At 30.5% G+C, this 15,944-nt stretch overlaps 1 protein-coding gene across 1 annotated transcript in view; it reads left to right on the top strand.

Moving 5' to 3' along the window:
* LOC108909782 (prominin-2) overlaps positions 1-15,944 on the top strand; it is a gene marked incomplete at its 5' end in the record, with an annotated part of 56,957 nt that overhangs the window by 37,409 nt on the left and 3,604 nt on the right. The window lies entirely within an intron of this gene.

Below are 15,944 nucleotides of genomic sequence, written 5' to 3' on the forward strand. Positions count from 1 at the left end.
TGTGCGAAAACTATTGCACCTACAGCGCCCACTTTTGGCACACTTTTAAAGTATGACAAAACCCTCAACTTGTCATAGGTTTTATAAAATTTTAACAATAAATGCGATAGTTATAAACAAATTAAAAAATGGGCACTTTTCTTGTTTTTTGCAATAACTTTTTTGTTTATTAACCGATTTTAATTTAACTAGTCTCATTTTGTAGATAATTTTACTCCCTACAAGCTGTCTGTGAATCACTTTTCGCTAAATTTGATGGTTTTCCCAGCAAAGTGAAAAAACTGGTTTCCTCACTTATTTGTTTAAATAGAAAAGTTAGCTAAGAAAAGTTTTTGATTCACGAGATGAAAGATGTCTTGTATTATGTTCCTTTAGACAATTTTACAATAAACTCGCGGATAGGACTTTTTTCGAGTAAAAATTTAATTTGCTTGGTCTAATAATATACATAAAAGTTGACAAAAAACTTTCCTATGTTTTTTGTCAGAAATTGAAGCAATTTAAAGCTCATGGCAAAATTTTCGTTTTCTTTATTCATTTGGGATTTAAATGAATAAATGAAATAATTAAAAAAATAATTAAACAAGCCCTTGCGTCAAGTTGATCAGTCAACGGTTTTTTTTTATGAAAATAGTTTTGCCTAACCATAAATCTTACAAAGAAAAGAGTTCTCGAAATTTGACGGTGATTCCCCAATTCGTTCCTGGGATATTTAAATAATAAATATTAAAAAAATCAAATTTGGCACCTTATAATCTGAAAATGCGACTTTTCTGGGATACACTTTATTAAATAAAGTCAAATTATTTTTCGCAGTTTCATCAATTCTGAAAGTTACCGGCACAAAAAGTATACTAAACAATCCAAGTTGTTGATATGTCAAAGACGATTTAATTAAGACGTTTGTTTTTTTCCTTAACTCTAAAAGTGCGGAGCAAATACGTTTAAGACGTATAGTAGTCGGTATAGTCCGAGTTTGAATGTGCGCTTATGTTGATGTAACGCTCTCTGCACCTTTAAATATTTGAATCATGCTCAACCCACTCTTTCCCAATATACTCGTGTAGGTAACCGGTCTGATTAATGCATAAACGATATAATTGCAATTTACATGCAACAGACAACCTTCCCACAGGCAAGTTCCAACTCCTCCAAGGTAAGTTTATTGTGTTTTCTTCAAGAGTAGTCTCAGACAATAGAACATGAATGCACACGTTGAAAAAAATGTAGTTGTTTTTTATGCAGATATATGAAGGTAAATTGTTTCCTCCATTTCTAAAACGGATTTTTTTTCAACAAAAAATATAACACACTAACTATATGCGTTTATTACACGCTTAAAATATATCGGGTGTCCCAAAAAAAGACCCGAACCCCCGATAACTCTTCAGGACGAAATCCTATCAAAAAAAGTTTAAGAAAAAAGTTGTAGGACTTCAAAATGCTAATTTAACGGTGACCCTGTCTTTAACCTTGACTCCAATTTTTAATGTGAAATGAAGGTCAACTTAGAAATTTCAAAATATCTAATAGTTGTATATCGCATAAGTCGCTGACTACGTGACCTTTTTTAGAACGAAATCAAAACGTGTTCAGGTTTTTGAAATTTTATTCGGCAAGTTGCTGCTCCATAGAGCAAGCAGCCTTGGCCCCATCCCAAGCAAAAATTCTCGCTACGGCCATGATATGGATTAAAAAAATTTTTCTTGAATATCCTTAAAGGTCATAGTCCAATTAAATAAGCCTTTAAATTGAAATTTTGGTCAACTTGCCCTTGCCCTTTTGATATGAGTTAGTTTGAGGTATATTATAACAGCAAGTGACAGTAATGGGCAAAAGGGGCAAGGGCTAGAAAAAAAGTTCCTTATAAAAGTTGTAAAGCATTCAATTCTACATAAAAATGGCATCTTGACTTTTTCTTGTACTATTAAAATTAACAGAGTTAGGGAGGCTAGAAGTTAAGGGAAGATTTCAGAAATTTTAAAAATATCGTAACAAGCAGAAACGTAAATGAATTCTGTAATTTTTTTTCAATCTACTCTTAAAAATGTAAAAAGACACGTATTTTTTTTTATCGGCTGAAGAACATATTTACGGGGTGAAATACACCCTCAAAGTTTGCCCCCCCAAAACAGTTTTTTCAAAATTTCAAAAACGTTTTAGAGTAGATCGAAAAAAAAATTACAAAATTCAATCATTTTTCAGCTTATGATTTTTTTAAATTTCTGAAATCTTCCCTTAATTTCTAGCCTCCCTAACTCTGTTAATTTTAATAATACAAGAAAAAGTCAAGAGGCCATTATTATGTAGAATCGTATGCTTTACAACTTTTATACTTTTTTTTCTAGCCCTTACCCGTTTTGAATTATATTAAAAAACCCCTTTGTTTTATCTTTTTTCACCCTTGGCCGGGGGTTGAACAAAAATTACTGTCACTTATTGTTATAACATTCCTCAAACTAACTCATCCAAAATTCAGGCAAGTTGACCAAAATTTCGATTTAAAGGCTTGTTTTTTCTCAATAACAACGAATTTTTAATTGTAGAGAAAAATGTTGCAAGGAATATCAGTAGTACTTTTAATAACCAAATTGATATTCTTGGTCAAATCAAAGTCAAATTGAAAATTTTGAATGCTGTATTTTTTGTTAACATCAATAAAGCACCAAATTTAACGTCCAAGTCCAATAAAAGTTCCTTTAAAGATCATAATAATAATGGTAATAAAGAGAAAAAACAAAAAGTTTAAAAGAATAAGAAGAAATATAATAAACAATAATAAAAAATTGAAAAAATAAGAAAAAAAAGGTTTGTGAAATTCTCAATACTTTTCAAGTTATTCACGAACGTTTTTTTGCAGTTTTCATGCCATTTCCTGAATTTTCCCGATCCGCTCCTGTGCAAAATATTTTTTTTTTCCTTATCTCCTCTCAAAATACTATCACGTGCAAAAAAATGTGCACTTTGGAATTACTGGACTATTATTGTAAACACAGTCAGCCGAGTTATTGAAAGTCAGCGATTCCAAAAAAGTTTATTCTTATTATTGTGATAAGTCGTAATATATATTTTCCATTTGCAACAAATATTTCTACCAGTCGCCTCAGTTTGTTTACTCTTCAAATACCATCCCCAACTTTATAAACACCTTGTATAACACATTCAAGTACTTAACACGTCTAAAATGGTTTAATTAAAATGTTTGTTTTCCCCCTGAGTATTCAAAGCGAGACTTATAGTAGGCGATGTAATTATTACAGTAATCTTACCGAGGATCAAGTACGATCTCTCAATACATAAACTACAAACTGTATAATTATGATGAGGCCTCTCTATCTATCGATCAAAATCACCCTCCCTTAATTAGTGACGTTAAATATCTGTCAACAACGTTGCCCGGTTCCTTATGTAACCCGTCTCAAACACCGAAGTTGAGCTAACAGTGGATAACATGGGATCGGACAGTTCCCAAAGGATGCGGTTGTATTTACTAATAATCGTATTAATCAAGGTATTGTCGTTCGCTTGTACAAGACTGCGTGGGTCGGCAACCAATTTGCTAACGAATTTTATTATAACGCAGGGCCGGCTTGTACATAAAATGATGTAATGGGGGGCTCGCTAATGATCTGTGTTAGGTACGTTGAGCACATGTTGCTGGAAACACTGCTGTTAACTTAATAACAAGAACCGGAGGGAAATATTCAGCCAAGATTGTCTTTTCGTCTTAATAAAAAGATGAGAAGTCTTAGTAGCAACGAGCTTTAAAAATGGGTAGTTGCTTTTTTCCAAATTAATACAAACAATTATAATTGATAATTATCAATGTGTAAGGATTCATCATACAGGGTGTCCAGAAAGGTCATGTCAAAAATGAAGGAGTGTACAGGGGACCTCAAAATAGTTGTAGTACTTCATAAAAAAAATTTTCCTATCGGATTTCGTTGTGGAGTTATTCGCCTTTAAAAAAAGAAGTTGAAAAACAAATTTCAGTTATAACTTCTAAGTGGTTATCATGATAGCAATGAAATTTGGGCAATTAAAGTAATTCATGGTAATAGGCTATTTATTGATTATGTCATTTGTTATAGAACAACAACGTTGATCGGTTTTTATTGCATGAATCGTTCAATTGGTTATATATAATGAAAAAAACGCGGAGTACTATTAAATTAGAGGGTGGAAATTGGAGATAGGGGTGAAAATGCACCCCTTTCAGTTTTTTAATTGTAGCTTTCCCATAGTTATTGAAAGTCAGCGATTCCAAAAAAGTTTATTCTTATTATTGTGATAAGTCGTAATATATATTTTCCATTTGCAACAAATATTTCTACCAGTCGCCTCAGTTTGTTTACTCTTCAAATACCATCCCCAACTTTATAAACACCTTGTATAACACATTNAGTTATTGAAAGTCAGCGATTCCAAAAAAGTTTATTCTTATTATTGTGATAAGTCGTAATATATATTTTCCATTTGCAACAAATATTTCTACCAGTCGCCTCAGTTTGTTTACTCTTCAAATACCATCCCCAACTTTATAAACACCTTGTATAACACATTCAAGTACTTAACACGTCTAAAATGGTTTAATTAAAATGTTTGTTTTCCCCCTGAGTATTCAAAGCGAGACTTATAGTAGGCGATGTAATTATTACAGTAATCTTACCGAGGATCAAGTACGATCTCTCAATACATAAACTACAAACTGTATAATTATGATGAGGCCTCTCTATCTATCGATCAAAATCACCCTCCCTTAATTAGTGACGTTAAATATCTGTCAACAACGTTGCCCGGTTCCTTATGTAACCCGTCTCAAACACCGAAGTTGAGCTAACAGTGGATAACATGGGATCGGACAGTTCCCAAAGGATGCGGTTGTATTTACTAATAATCGTATTAATCAAGGTATTGTCGTTCGCTTGTACAAGACTGCGTGGGTCGGCAACCAATTTGCTAACGAATTTTATTATAACGCAGGGCCGGCTTGTACATAAAATGATGTAATGGGGGGGCTCGCTAATGATCTGTGTTAGGTACGTTGAGCACATGTTGCTGGAAACATTGCTGTTAACTTAATAACAAGAACCAGAGGGAAATATTCAGCCAAGATTGTCTTTTCGTCTTAATAAAAATATGAGAAGTCTTAGTAGCAACGAGCTTTAAATAGAGGCAGTTGCTTTTTTCCAAATTAAAACAAACAATTATCAATGTAAGGATTCATCAAACAGGGTGTCCAGAAAGGTCATGTCAAAAATGAAGGGGTGTACAGGGGACCTCAAAATAGTTGTAGTACTTCATAAAAAAATTTTTCCTATCGGGTTTCGTTGTTTCGCCTTTAAAAAAAGAAGTTGAAAAACAAATTCCAGTTATAACTTCTAAGTGGTTATCATGATAGCAATGAAATTTAGGCAATTAAAGTAATTCATGGTAATAGGCTATTGATTATGTCATATGTTATAGAACTACAACGTTGATCGGTTTTTATTGCATGAATCGTTCAAATGGTTATATAGAATGAAAAAACCGCGGAGTGCTATTAAATTAGAGGGTGGAAATTGGAGATAGGGGTGAAAATGCACCCCTTTCAGTTTTTTAATTGTAGCTCGAAAACGAAGCAAAATATCGCTATAGTTCATAGGAAAAATTATTTAGAGAATTGAATTTCCCATCGAAATACATTATTTAAAAATTTTAAAAGGAAATTTTTATGCAAAATAAACGTTAATAAACAATTTCAAAAAAGCAAATAATTCGATTTTCTGATTTTTTTACTTTTTTGCCTCTAGTTTTTTTTTTGAGTAAAGATAGGTTAGGCATTGGTTCATAGAAAAAAAGTAGATAAAATTTCCTTCAAAACAAGAGGTTGTAAAGTATTTTTGGATGAAAATTGACTGATATATGGCCGCTCAAACTTGGCCAATTTTATTAAATTTTATTTATTAAAAAAATTAATTTTTTGAAAATAAAAAGACTGGCTGTAAATTTAAATTGCTTGCAAGTACTTTTCACAAAAATTATTTGTTTTTGTTTTTCCTATTGTCTTCTATGAACTGTAAATTTATTAGCATAGCTACTGGTAAATAATAAATGCAAAACTGTAAGACAATAAGTAAAAATTAAATAAGTTGGTATATTTTTTACTCGATTTTAAAAATATTATAATTCAAACTCAAACAATTTTTCCTAAAAAAAATGTATCAAAGTCAAACAATTGTCTCTAACACCAGAAATTTAGGTATGCAAAAGGCATCTAAAAAACACCAAAGAAATTCCTTACTTGTTTCGGCCTATATCAGTTTACACCCCATGGAGTTGTTGTAAGTTGTTGTTTCTAGTGTCAAATGTTTGGGATATGTGATAAATGATGTTTCCGAACATATGCATATCTTTGATAGCTAGTTATCATGATGAATCATAAACTAATGTAATCTTGACAATTGTAAAGAAATTTCTCCTGATTTATGTTTTAATTTGAATACAATACGGCCTTGTCCTTAACACATCTATATGAACGCATTGAATAATAAGTTAAATACCTATGTACATAACAACATTAACAACTATAACCAATTCCACATACCTTCAGTTGGTAGGGCAGAACTCTATACATATTTCTCTTATCTAGGGGCAGAACGCCATCAAACGCGGCACACTCCCATTCTTTTCCTAGAAGTACCATTTGCAAACATTTGCATATCGGGAACAGGGAATTGTCCACAAACAATGCACAATAACACACACAATCACTACACTGTTAGTTAAACTACAGTAATTAATTATTCGCAAGTAATACACAAACCATTACCGAAAAATCGACACCAATTCAACAGCAAACTAGTAGTGAAAAGACGTTAACTAGGCTGTATTTTTCAATTGTTTTTACTTCATCCAGTGGTAAGTCGGCTTCCTGCGGGACTCCCATTGGTCAGCGTGACGTCAGGTTCTTGTAGGACAGGTCCATTTTTCTCATTTCGGGTGAGGTAGGTTAGTTTTTAACATTATTTTTAAATATTAAATAGATACGAATGAGCATCCATATTGACACATATTTGAAACGTTCAGGATAATTAGACACGTAGATATTTTGTGTAGGTATACCTACAGACTTTTAATTTAACTTTTTTTAAATAGTTATTTGTAGATACATTTAACTGTTGTTTTTCATATTTACAACTGACCAGTTCATAATGGTCATTTTTAAAATAGTACAATCAGATGATTTTAAAATATTATTTAGTATTTAATTCTGATTCACTATAGATATTTTACTTCAAAAGATACTTTGTTTATTTAGTTTTTACGAAGCTTATTGGTCTAATTACTAATAATTTGACAAGTCATAGGTACCTATCCCGCTGATTTTATGAGCTGGACTAAAAAAGGTAGCAAATACCTATAGGAAGATGGGCACGTATTTTAAGCTGTCTTTATTCTTTACATATTTACCTATTTTCTAATTTATTAGTAGAAAAGATTACAAAATATTAATTTATCTTCAATATTGTTAAGTCAAATTGTAATATTTCCTTATAGGCTATTGAATATATCCAAAAAATTTTATTGCATGAATCGTTCAAAGGGTCATTTTAGATGAACAATCCGCGTAGTGCTATTAAATTAGAGGGTGGGAATTGGAGATAGGGGTAAAAATGCACCCCTTTCAGTTTTTTAATTGTAGCTCGAAAAAGAAGCAAAATTTCGCTATAGTTCATAGGAAAAATTATTTAGAGAATTGAATTTCCCATGGGAAATAGCTTATTTAAAAAATTTAAAAGGAAAATTTTATGCAAAAAAATCGTTAATAAACAATTTGAAAAAAAAGCAAAAAAATTCGATTTTCTGATTTTTTTTACTGTTTTGCCTCTAGTTTTTTTTTTTAGTAAAGACAGTTATAGATATTGCTTCATAGAAAAAAAGTAGATAAAATTTCCATCAAAACAAGAGGTTGTAAAGTATTTTTGGATGAAAATTGACTGATATATGGCCGCTCAAACTTCACCAATTTTTCGATTTTCGTCGCGTTTCGTTTTAATCCTCATTATTTTGCAAAAAAAGAAGGAAATAATATGTTCAAGGATTTTTATCACATGACTTGTTCGAAGGGTCGTTAAAAATTAAAAAACTGCTGGGTGCTATTAAATTAGAGGGTAGAAATTGAAGATAGGTGTAAAAAAGCACCTTTGCAGTTTTCTAAATATAGCATGAAAACAAAGCAAAATTTCGGAATAGTTCATAGGAAAAATTTTGTAGATAATTGAATTTCTCATCAAAATGGCTTATTTAAAAAATGTAAAAGGACAATTTTATGCAAAAAATCGTTAATAAACATTTTTTTATTTTTTTTACTTTTTCAATAAAATAATTTAGTAAATACTTGAGAATTTAAGTACAATAAAGTTTATTAATAGGTATATACAGTGTGTCCACGGATGGAGTTGACAAGAGGAGAAACTCTTGTTTTTGACTGTATCGAAAAATATCACTCTTTATAAAAAGTTCTGCCCCTCGAAAAAATGAGACTGTCATACATATATCTTAGATTAGATAAACAGGGTGCTCATAAATTAAAAAAACACGAAAATACTCAAGAGAGAGGTTTTTGCTGTGCAAAATTTTTTAAATTTGCAATTTTTTTTCAAAATCTGGATTGCAAAATTATTATGCAAAATCTATCTAACCGATTTTGATAAATTTGGGGTGATGATTCTACATAACCTTTTCTTGAGTATGAAGGTCCTATACCCAACTTAAAGACCCCAAAAAAATTCCCTTAAAAGTAATATTTTTTAACCCCATTTTTGACAATTTTTTCGATTTTTACAATAATAATCATGATTCATTCGATTTGCAACTAGTCACATTTTTTTCCTCTTCCATTTTCGCCTAAAATCAACTCTTGAAGAGATACATAATTAAATAGGAAGAAAAATATGACATTTTTCGAAGTTTTTTAACATATTGTGCCGCCAAAAGTTAAGCCCACGTTTTTTTTTATGCGCATAAAAAAATTTTCATTTCTAGTGATATTTGAAAGCCAAAAAGCAAAAAATCTCCGTGGATATACGATTCATTCAAATATGGACTCTTTGAAACAGATATCGTCTGGACTATTAACAATCTAATAACAAACACTTCGTAAACCTTCAGTTTTCTATTTTATTTTTATTTATTTATTCGTGCTTTAAGCTAACTTTACAGAATAATTATATTAAAGTATTTTTTTATTATTCTTACAAATTAATCTTTTTTAAATTTAGTTATATCTTTCTGTTAACTTATTTACTAAAATTATTTTGAAAAACTATAATTTACAATGTAAAACAAAAATAATCAGTCATTATATTGCAATAAGTATTTTTTTTGTGAATTCGTTGGTTTTATACAAAGTTGTTGTTTTACAATGCCTAAAAAATATTTCTATTCCCCTAACAGTGTGGCAATGTCAAAAATGTTAAAAACCAAAAATAAGTAAATGCCCTATTTAACCGAGACGCATCTTATCGAAATTTTAATGATGATCAGATATGGGGACAGAAGTTAGTCTGACCTCCAAAAACAAACATCTAGGAAGGAATTGTTGGGGATCGCATAGTGGATCCTGTATTTCAATGAAAATGTAACCGGACAAACATACCTAGCTATGCTCCAAGATGCACTGATTCCTGCTTTAGCGATTTTATTTCCATATTTTGAAACCTATTTTCATTTGTAACAGGTACAGTTAAAAAATTGGAGAGTACCCCATTGCACAAAACCTCAGAAATTTAAAATTCTACGAAAAGTTTGGTCATCGCAAATACTTATTATATTTGAAATCCTTCTACTGCGAAAAACACATCCCTTATTTACCTAGAACATTTCCTCACGCCACGCGGAAGCTCTGTTTGCCCGTCCAGGGNAGATGATTTTAAAATATTATTTAGTATTTAATTCTGATTCACTATAGATATTTTACTTCAAAAGATACTTTGTTTATTTAGTTTTTACGAAGCTTATTGATCTAATTACTAATAATTTGACAAGTCATAGGTATCTATCCCGCTGATTTTATGAACTGGATTAAAAAAGGGAGCAAATACCTATAGGAAGATGGGCACGTATTTTAAACTGTCTTTATTCTTTACATATTTACCTACCTATTTTCTAATTTATTAGTAGAAAAGATTACAAAATATTAATTTATCTTCAATATTGTTAAGTCAAATTGTAATATTTCCTTATAGGCTATTGAATATATCAAAAAAAAATTTATTGCATGAATCGTTCAAAGGGTCATTTTAGATGAACAACCCGCGTAGTGCTATTAAATTAGAGGGTGGAAATTGGAGATAGGGGTAAAAATGCACCCCTTTCAGTTTTTTAATTGTAGCTTTCCCATAGGAAATAGCTTATTTAAAAAATTTAAAAGGAAAATTTTATGCAAAAAAATCGTTAATAAACAATTTGAAAAAAAAGCAAAAAAATTTTCTGATTTTTTTACTGTTTTGCCTCTAGTTTTTTTTTTGAGTAAATATAGGTATAGGCATTGCTTCATATAAAAAAAGTAGATAAAATTTCCTTCAAAACAAGAGGTTGTAAAGTATTTTTGGATGAAAATTGACTGATATATGGCCGTTGAAACAACCAATTTTTCGATTTTCCTCGCGTTTCGTTTTAATCCTCATTTTTTTGCAAAAAAAAGAAGGAAATAATATGTTCAAGGATTTTTATCACATGACTTGTTCGAAGGGTCGTTAAAAATTAAAAAACTACTGGGTGCTATTAAATTAGAGAAATTGAAATTGAAGATAGGTGTGAAAAAGCACCTTTGCAGTTTTTTTAAATATAACATGAAAACAAAGCAAAATTTCGGAATAGTTCATAGGAAAAATTTTGTAGAGAATTGAATTTCTCATCGAAATGGCTTATTTAAAAAATGTAAAAGGAAAATTTTATGCAAAAATCGTTAATAAACTATTTTTTTTATTTTTTATTACTTTTTCAATAAAATAATTTAGTAAATACTTGAGAATTTAAGTACAATAAATTTTATTAATAATGTATATACAGTGTGTCCACGGATGGAGTTGACAAGGGGAGAAACTCTTTTGTTTTTGACTGTATCGAAAAATGTCACTCTTTATAAAAAGTTCTCCCCTCGAAAAAATGAGACTATCATACATATATCTTAGATTAGATGTACAGGGTGCTCATAAATTTAAAAAACACGAAAATACTCAAGAGAGTGGTTTTTGCTGTGCAAAATTTTTAAAATCAACTAAAATCAAATCAAATCGCCTAAAATCAACTCTTGAAAAGATACATAATTAAATAGGAAGAAAAGTATGAAGTTTTTTAAAATATTGTGCCGCCAAAAGTTAAGCCCACGTTTTTTTTATGAGCATAAAAAAATTTTCATTTCTAGTGATATTTTAAAGCCAAAAAGCCAAAAATCTCCGTAGATATACCTACAACTTACCCAAATATGGACTCTTTGAAACAGATACCGTCTGGACTATTAACAATCTTCGTAAAACACTTCGTAAACCTTCAGTTTTCTATTTTATTTTTATTTATTTATTCGTGCTTTAAGCTAACTTTACAGAATAATTATATAAAAGTAATTTTTTATTATTCTTACAAATTAATCTTTTTTAAATTTAGTTATTTCTTTCTGTTAACTTATTTACTAAAATTATTTTAAAAACCTATAATTTACAATGTAAAACAAGAATAATCAGTCATTATATTGCAATAAGTATTTTTTTGTGAATTCGTTGGTTTTCTACAAAGTTGTTGTTTTACAATGCCTAAAAAATATTTCTATTCCCCTAACACTGTGGCAGTGTCAACAATTAGTTTTTGGTCAGTTTGAACTGAATGGGATTGATTGATTTAGTACTTGTTTGCATTTCAACTTATAAATTAAAAACCAAAAATAAGTAAATGCCCTATTTAACCGAGACGCATCGTATCGAAATTTTAATGATGATCGGATATGAGGACAGAAGTTACTCAGACCAAAAACAAACTTCTGGGCTGGAATCATTGAGGATTGCATAGTAGGTAATGTATTTTTCAATGAAGATGTAACCGGACAAACATACCTAGCTGTGCTCCAAGATGAACTGGTTCCTGCTTTAACTGTTTTATGCCCATATGTTTAAACCTTTTTACTTTGAAACGTATTTTCATTTGTAATAGGTACAGTGAAAGAATTGCAGAGTACCCCACATTGCACAAAACCTCAGAAATTTAAAATTCTACGAAAAGTTTGGTCATCGCAAATACTTGTTATATTTGAAATCTTTTTCCTGCGAAAAACAGATCCCTTATTTACCTAGAACATTTCCTCACGCCACGCGGAAGCTCTGTTTGCCCGTCCAGGGCCGTACATATTACTTTTTTGCCGTTTGTCCCGACCGCAATAACTCCAGGAGAGAAATTGCGCCACGGCATCCGGACGCGCATAGTTCATACGCCCGTATAGATTTCCCCGAAATCTAATTTGTCGCAGGGATCGCAATAAGAGCTTCTTGTAACCGGTGCTGAGAACACTACACCGTTACGTTATTAAATTAATACGGGAACGTTTATCTTTTATCTACAAAAGCAGAGTGTCTTTTAATCACGTCATCCATTTGACAAGTTCTAAAGTTTGGAGATCTACCGGGAAATTGATTAAATAGCTATAAATAACGGTGGGGTTGTGGAATTCCCGGGGAGCATCAATTTATTCCCCAAACCCCACGGGCGTTTCAACAATATAGGATACATAGTGGCACAGTCGAAACTAAATTGAGAAGTTACTGAAATTTGACAGAAAATCTTCATGTTCACCAACGGTGATATAATAAATTAAATAAAAAGTTTTATAAGTTAGTTTGAGGCATATGGAAAGAATACAATATAAGCTAACAACACATGAACTATTAGCCCAGTTACTGCAGCTGAAAATATAGTAATACCTCCGAATTTTTTATAACTGTATCGATTTTTCTTCTCAAAATTTAGAATTAGGCTCATCTTACCCCCCACTTCAAAACTTATATATGCCTTAGTTGTGCTTTTTGTTCTTGAGGGGTGAAAACCATCCCTTATTGGAAAAAAAAGAAAAAATACAAATTTAAGCATTTTATCTAATCAAATCTTTTTTATTTATGCAGTATGAGTAATTTCATGTGCTATCTAACATGAAACTTAATGTATCCCAAATTTTCAACCCGGAAAAACCTTTAAAAACCACCCCTTTGAATGAAAATAATATAAAAAATTTTTTTTCAACTTGAAACGTTTTAATCATGCATTCTTATCAAATTGAAATTGATTTCTTGATTAAAAAATTTTTTTTATCGATTGCAACTTTTCAACCCTTGAAAAATACCCCTTCTTTCGAAAATAAAATGAAAAAATTTTATTGAAAGTGTAGAAACATTTTAAATGTGTACTCGTGTTAAATCAACATTTATTCCCTTCTGATAAAATAATTTTGAATCGATTGCAACTTTTCAACCCTTAAAAATTACCCTTTACATTTATTTATATATTTATATGTATTTTCTTAAAATTATCACCTATAAGATTTTTAATCGCACAAAGGCTCATTTTGCAGGGAATTGTAAGGGCTACGTGAACTGTTGAGTTGATCTTTTTTAAGCCCTTCATTTTTAAGTTTGAAGGGTTTAAAGGGCTCGAAAAGGGTGGTTCTCTCATTCATATGATAACTTAAAATGGCGATATCTCGATTAATATCAATTTTAGAGAAATAATAAAATGGGCAAAATCGTCAGCAAAAATAAAGCTAAATTTTTTTACTCTTGTATTTTTTTCGAACACCCTTTAATTTTTATGTTACAGCGTAAAAATCGATTCTTTTTTTCAAAAATTTGAAAAATTCACATTTCCAAAAATTAAGTTTTTTTTCGAAATCATGCTTTGTAAGTGAGCCAAAGACCCAGAACATATTCTTAGAATATAAATGAAGAAATTTGTAAATGGATTGCATTTAATTTTAATTCTATCGCCAAAGGCACTGATTTGTTTATTAATTTTTTCTTAAAAAAAATTAGACTATCATTTCGATCATATTTCCGTTAATTTTGATTCTAAAGACTTTTAAAACAGCTCATTTTAAAGGTTTTTCAAAGTACTTTAAAAAAGATGCAAATAGTTTTTTCCTAATATTTATGGTTTTGGCATTATTTAACGTTAACTGGTTCCAATTTAGTTTTTAGCTACATATAATAATGTTTAAAAATCCATAACTCGATTTATATTGTAATTAGAGAAAACCAAAATAATACCATTAGATTTGTTTTTTTATTACCTTTCTTTTTGTTCATTACAACTTTTTCGTTAAATCCAATCGTTTCAGAGTTATTTGCAAAAAACTGTGCGAAAACAAGCACTTTTTCAGTAAAAAATCAACATTTTCAATGACGAATTATTCCATTATCCAAAAAACTTTATAACATTATTTGTTACTTAAAATTGACTCCTCTATCGATTCCTGTGGTTATTTTGGGCGTAAAAATTTCCACCCCCAAGAAGGGGTGGGAACCACCCCCAGGGCAAAAGCACAAGTTTTGTTCCTTGAGGCATTCCCCACATTCAGTCAAAATTTCACGTCAATCGGTTCAGTTATAAAGAATTCGGAGGTAAAAACCCTGAGTAACTGGACTATAGGATTCCAGCAGCATCATTAATGACTGATCACAAACCCATCTAGCAAGTCCCGACAGACCCAATCTGCCAAGAAAAATGGAAACTGTTAAATCTAAGAATACTAGAACAAACAACTTATCTAATTATGCATTCCTTGAAAAAGTTATAATATCGTGACTGCATAATATGGACGTGGACACTCAGTTTTATGGATACTTGGTATTCACATAATTTTAAGTTTTTATGAAAACGTGACGACTGCTATAAATTAAACTAAGAGGAATAATATTTTTGGATTGATATTCTTTTAACGTAAGTTTAAGAAGAATTAAGTCCTCCCAGATTTTTTGGATGGTCCAGTAATAGACGGTGAAACGCTTTTGACGGAAATTAAAAAAAGTTAAGTTTGTTTAATTTTAAAATAAAAAAGAGTTAATATGCCTATGTGTAACATTTTCATTTATTCGAGGACTCGCCCAGTAGACGAACGAAGGTGAGAAATGATGTAATTCTGCAGGATAAACTTGTGAGGGATATAGTGTAGATAACCCCAATTTTTTACACTTGCATTTTCTAGGGAAAATCAATTCTAAATCCCACAATATATTTCTACTGTTTCGAGAAAATTACGAACATACTCATTCGTCAATGTGGAACATTATGTAAAATGCGCCTTTTTGTCATTTTGTTTTCGAGTAATAAAAATTACGCCTTGAATAAAAATATGATTAATACCATAGTGAACCAGATTATTTTCTATCTAGAGTTTTATATGAAATAAATTATTTTTAAATGACTTTACAGCATAATAACAAAAAAAATGTAGCACTAAAAACTCAGATAGTTTCTTGGAAACGTAATTCAATTATCATTAAGTCCATCAACGGTTACATCATAAACGTTTGAAACAAAGCAGCAACCTAAATACTTCTATAAAAACAAAAGTAACACTTTCAGATAATTTTTGAGAAATGTAGACACTTCTATATATTCATAGCGTAAATTTAAGTATCCAATATAAATTTTAATGAAACAATATACTGATATTAAAATGAATTGGCAGTTGTAACGACCCATGAAAAACTATAGCCGTAAAATGAAATGGGACACTTTTAATCAACTGAAATAAATTACTTCATGTCTCAAGAAACGAATATCTTTTCTGCCACTCCCAATTTGAGATAAACGAATTCATTACCTACACGAGTTTTAATATAGGTCAATGTCACAGCTTCGTTTCCTCAAGAAATTCAAATATCTAATGTGATTTCAAGGAACAGGACAAAAATTAAATA

This window comes from Anoplophora glabripennis, unplaced genomic scaffold (genome assembly GCF_000390285.2).
Source record: "Anoplophora glabripennis isolate ALB-LARVAE unplaced genomic scaffold, Agla_2.0 scaffold27, whole genome shotgun sequence".
Classification (NCBI taxonomy): domain Eukaryota; kingdom Metazoa; phylum Arthropoda; class Insecta; order Coleoptera; family Cerambycidae; genus Anoplophora; species Anoplophora glabripennis.